Source organism: Helicoverpa armigera, chromosome 1, assembly GCF_030705265.1.
Source record: "Helicoverpa armigera isolate CAAS_96S chromosome 1, ASM3070526v1, whole genome shotgun sequence".
Taxonomy (NCBI): Eukaryota; Metazoa; Arthropoda; class Insecta; order Lepidoptera; family Noctuidae; genus Helicoverpa; species Helicoverpa armigera.
In genome coordinates this window covers 1,414,731-1,420,682 of record NC_087120.1, presented here as the reverse complement: position 1 = coordinate 1,420,682, position 5,952 = coordinate 1,414,731, and the positions used below count along the sequence as shown (strand labels likewise).

At 35.8% G+C, this 5,952-nt stretch overlaps 1 long non-coding RNA gene across 1 annotated transcript; it reads right to left on the bottom strand.

Annotated features, from left to right (window-relative positions):
• Positions 1-958: 958 nt before the first annotated feature.
• On the bottom strand, positions 959-3,126 carry LOC110379451 (uncharacterized). Its single transcript, XR_010276451.1, has 3 exons — positions 2,967-3,126; positions 2,350-2,434; positions 959-1,393 (listed from the first exon to the last, which is right to left on the bottom strand). It is a non-coding gene; the product is annotated as an uncharacterized LOC110379451 (long non-coding RNA).
• Positions 3,127-5,952: the final 2,826 nt, after the last annotated feature.

The following is a 5,952-nucleotide window of genomic DNA, read 5'->3' as shown; positions in this document are numbered from 1 at the left end:
GCATTAGGTTGGGTATGTAAATAAATAAACAAATATAATTTTGCATGAATAACTGCTTCCATACAACATCTGTCGATGTGTTGTGGATCTTTGAAGTTCAGTGGGGTTCGGATGTGATTTTCAGCTCTAAAAAGTTGGTTAGTGTACTTGACGTATCTGCGCATAATGCTGAATCAATGGTCAAAGTTAGCATTGAAGAGTGAGTATATCAATAGACTTGGCTTAAACTGTACGAAAGATCGCGTAGTTTACTTAAGCACAAACGCAACTCTTATAATAAATCTTTAGAGAGGTCTATTCTGTTCATGAAATATATTTCGAAAATAACTATCAAGGGTTGATTAGTGATGCCAAAAATGCAATCAGTAAAATTTTTGTCTGTCTGTCTGTTTGTTCGTTATGGAAACAAAAACTACTTACACACACAAACATTTACTACTTTCTTATTGTTTATTTTTTGCTTATTTTATCTCTAATTTTTATTTTATTTTTCATTTGTCATCTGTAATACGCTCTCAACACTTGTTATCTTAGATATGTAAGGGAAGAAGCGAGGTAGCCCCAACACAAGTACTTCGGTAACTTACTGGGGCTGCCTCAATTTTATGTTAAGAAAGCAATGTCTGAGACAAAATAAAAACATTATTCATTTTTTTTTCACTTGACGGATTTTAACGAAACTTGGCACAATTATTCTTTATACATCTGGGCAGGTTATAGGATACTTTTCATCATGCTACATTCAGTAGGAGCAGAGCAGTAAAGGGAAATGTTGGGAAAACGGGAGAAGTTACTCCATTTTTTTAAGCTTCCGTCGCGTGTGCAGCCTTAATGGTTAAAGCTACACAGTAACCATGTATGACGGAAATGTTTTCCTTAAAATTATGTAAAAAATATTCCAAGACAGCATATATCTATCATTTATGGTTGACTCGCAAAAACACGTGTAACTCTCGATAGCTTAGCAGTTCGGCACTTTCTGATTAGGTATATTTGTCTACTATTACATTTATAACACTCACACACTAATTTAAAGAAGTTAACTTTTGTTGTTATTTCATTAAAAAGGTAGGTAAGTATTAGTTATTTTGGTGGAAACTATTAATAAATGGTTTACATTTTATTTCTTTTTAGGTGAAATTTAGATAGCCTGGTGTTTATTATTTCTTCCTCGCTTTGCACAAAGTACGAATCTAACGCGGACGAAGTCGCTGGCAGAAGCTAGTTAACTATGGTAAAATAAAATAGGCAATGAAAGGTTTAACAAACCGGTCTCGCACGGCCCCCGGTGCACGATGACTCGACACCGCGTGCGCTGTGTCGCCTTGTTGGAAAGCACGGCGCCGACCACTCAATGAATTTGCTGCATTTCCACCAGGGTTTGCAGGGAGACCTGGAATCGTTTAATAAACGTCTAAGCAATTTGTTAACTCACTGACCACAGGGATAAATGGGAAATTTACTTTAAATTGTTCATTTCAATATGAGAGTCACAGTGCATAACTCATTACTACTCTGTAATGCTTTGTAATGCACTATTATCACTAGATTATTCTGTGAAACGCCACACACACCCAAAATAATTGCTTAACAAACAAAGGAATGACTGGGCACTTTTCTGTAATCGGCACGACTAACTTAAAATTGGTTTTGTCGCAGCCTAAAGTACTAATACTCCTCTAAACCGTGTTTATCTATACTAATATGTGTTATAAAGAGGAAAACTTTTTTTGTTTGTTTGTTTGGTTGGTTGTAATGGATAAACTCAAAAACTACTGGACCGATTTTAAATATTCTTTCACCATTAGAAAGCTATATTATCTGCGCGTAACATAGGCTATATTTTATCCCGGTGCAGGCAGTAGCTCCCACGGGACGCGGGTGAAACCGCGGGAAAACGGCTAGTTTATGAGAAAGGGATATCTTGAACCGCGTGTGTATAAAATCTAAACAGTAGAACGTCTTACACAAAAATGCCGAATCTCTTAGCATTGCCATCAATCGACAGTACAGGCCAGTTAGTACAGCTGCTGACCATTTCGCTAGATGTACATAATTTTTCTAAAATGTTTTCACAAATGTGTTCACATCGAAAACTTTTCAAAACACCGACAAAGTTTTTACAAAAAATGTATCCAAACCAAGGTTTAACAACTTCCTTAGAATTTTTCAAAAAATCAAATTTAGAACAGACTTACGCATGCAGACCTAACCCTTTTGATGTTATTAATATATTCCAGTCATTAAAATTTGAAACTTTTGAAACACACATAAAGTCTTTAAAACCAAGATTTCGTATAGGTGCCCGTTTTTCCTATAAGTATAGGTCTATTAATAAAGATTTCAAACCTTTATAGTCGCGGTCTTCAAAGGTTGCAGCCATCTAGCAGATGTCCGCCGTGGTATCTTTCCCCTCGTACTTGGCCAGCTCATGCTGAAAATAAAATGAACAGTTAGTTCTTCAGTAAATAGAGTTTCAGTAAAATGGTGGGCTGGACGGCATCATGTCACTAAAGGATGTGCTGATAAACCATGTGGTTGAGGTCGCAGCATATGCTGAGCACGTGCTTTCCTTTGTACTCGCACCATGCTGGACTAAGCCGACGACAACGGGGAAGACATACCTATCTGAATGTAACGTGGCGGTACTACAAAACACACATAATATATGTAAGCCCAAAAACGAGGTAGTTTAGTTCGTTAAATATTCAAAATTTTAACTTGGATTTTTTTTTTCATTTATGTGGAGGTAGAACAAAAGTACTTCAAATGATGCAACATTTTTGTAAATTACTTGCATTTCCTTTGCCTTTCTTAACTAGTGTTAACTATTACTTTATGAACTAAGCCATATTAAACTAGTAAGTAAATTAGCAAGAATAAGCAAAGCAGTACAAAGAACATAAAAATAAAAATTTTATTGCTTTGTGGTACGTGTGTGAATTTGTGTGCTGTTGAAAACTTACCCTAATTCGGGATTTCCAGACAACAAATATACTATAAAACTGGACTTTTAAACTAATTATTTTTCAAAATGAAACGGCCATGTTTGCTAGGTTGCTCGACAAGACGGAAAGTGGTAGGAGGTCAACGCCGGATCAGCCTATAAGCGACCTGCGAGGCGCGGCTGAGCGCTCGCGCCGCCGCGTCGGTGCATCGATCGAAATCATTCGTTCAGTTCATTCCTCGCATTGAAAAGTAGTGATGGACGTTGAATCAACGAACTAGTTGAATCAACGTTGATGTCACTTCAACGGGATTAACGTTGACCGTTAACAAATCAACGCGTTGAATCCGTCAACGCGTCAACAAATTATTTAGTCAGTCCTAAGCCTGAAAAAAGTATGAAGGGAAGATCATATAGAATGTTATCAAAAAACGATATCCAATTTCATTAAGTAAACTGCAACAAAATGTTTTAAATTAACATTGCGTTTAATCTATACTATCTATATTATAAACAGGAAAACTTTGTTTGTTTGGTTGTAATGGATAAACTCAAAAACTACTGAACCGATTTTAAATATTCTTTCACCATTAGAAAGCTTTATTATCTGCGAGTAACATAGGCTATATTTTATGCCGGTGCTCCCACGGGACGCAGGGGAAACCGCGGGAAAACGGCTAGTACGTTAATAAAAACGTACAGGCGTTTATCGTTGATGCAGGGTGATGTTTGTAACACGTTAACTCTAATAGTTAAATTCTAATAGTTATAAAATTCTAACTAGTTGACAAACGGAAATCCACCTTAACATTTCGTTGACGGAAAAACCTTCAACGACCCATCCCTATTGAAAAGTATCACAATCATGCAACGTTCCGTTACACGTTACTATCCACTTTACGTTCGCAAATTAAAGTACTTAGATAGGATTAATTGGTAGAAAAGGAATCTTACCTTTCTTTATGACTAAAAGCCTTACTTGTAAACGTGAATTAAGTAATAAGTAACACTTAGCATATAAAAGGTTTATTAGTATTTTTTGGCAAAGTAGATGTTGTAAGTTCAAAATTGTGCACTGATGGGAACGAATGATTGTTGAACTGTGATCGAGTTATCGGACCGAACACTGGTCTTTTCATGTACCTATTGTACAGAACAGGGTGGAGTGAAAAAAATTTTGCTCAAATCTCCTGAACTATTAATTGATGAACATAATTATAGCAGACTCATGCAAAAATCAAAGGTTTCACTACTTTATTTTCAGGTGGCGCATTGAAAAAATTGTTTCAAAAAGCGAATATTCATACTTATTGGCCTACCCTCAAAAATAATTATTCTTACTTGTTTGGCTTACAAATACATATATACATTTTTAGGGTTCCGCAGCCAAAGGGTAAAACGGGACCCTATTGTTTTCGCTCCTTTTTCTGTCACCGGGCTGTATCTCATGAACTGTGATAGTTAGAGAGTTGAAATTAACAACAAATACTGAAGACTATTACAAGCTTTTATTAAACTTGTAGATAATGTTTGTATGTATGTATGTATCTATGTGTGTTCGGGCGGAATTTTACAACTCAATTTTAAGGCACTTGCCCTCAACCGATTGAGCTGAAAGTCGAAGTCAAATCATTTATTTCATTTAGGCCTTTACAAGCAGTTATGAATGTCAAAAATTATAAGTAAATAAGATTGATTCTAGTTGCCCAAGTTGCGACAAGCTTTTAAAACATATAAATTGTGTCAAATCTCAATCATCTCTCCATGTGTGGCTTCCCTGGCAATTAAACGACTTTTTCTTCTCCCTTTGCATTGTATAGATTTACAGATAAACTTTCTTGCATTGTATAATTCTGTGAGCATACTATTGTTATGTAATAGACTGTTTGTACTGTGACTATATTACTTTTTAAAAAGAGTGTCTATGGAGTTTCTTGCCGGCTCTTCTCCATGAGACCAACTTTTTGGAACCGTGCAACTAATGTCACGTTTCATAGGTGCCTGCAAAGGCCTATGTGAAATAAAAAGATTTTGATTTTGATTTTTTTTTGAAATATCATAAATTTAAAATGTCGTAATAAGTTGACAGTAAAGTTATAATAAAAGTTATTTCTTTTCTTTTTGGCGCATTTTAATAAAAGATTGTTTAAAAAAAAATTACATTAATTTATTTTAAATCGGTCCCGTAGTGTTTGAGTTTATCCATTACAAACATACAAAGCTACAATTTTTTCATCATCATCTGCTTAGCCTTTTCCCAACTATGTTGGGGTCTTCCAGTATTTTACAAGGAGCAACTGCCTATCTGACCTCCTCAACTTAGTCACCCTGGTAACCTCATACCCTTTGTTAAGACTGGTGTCATGCTTACTGGCTTCTGACTACCCGTAACGACTGCCAAGGATGTTAAATGACAGCCGGGACCTACAGTTTAACGTGCCATCCGAAACGCAGTCATTGGTGTCTAAGATAAACCTACTTAAAAAGTATACATATATGTACCAACTTAGAAAAGTTGCATTGGTACTTGCCGGACCTGGAATCGAACCCACGCAATCACACTTGAGAGGCTGGTTCTTTGCCCACTATGCCAGTACGACTTTTTATTTGCGTCGTATTGCGCCTACTGATTTCTAATAGCAACAAGTTGCACGTTCAAGTGAAGCTATCTACTTGATAAGATGCTATTTTGTTTTATTTATTTATTTATTTAAACATTTATTTCGAGCAACATGACTCATAGTGTTAGTAACAATTATACTTATAAGCTATTTTATAAGTATAATTGTATAATTATATTTATAATTATATTTATGTAGGTACGACGTTTTTCTCTTCTAAATTGTACAGTAAAGTGCTCATTAGTGGTAAATATCATGCACATTAACTCAATAGTACATTGAACCGTAGGTCGCGGCTGTCATTGAACATCCTTGACAGTCGTTTGGTAGTCAGAAGCCAGTAAGTCTGACACCAGTCTAACCAAAGGGTATTGGGTTGCCCGG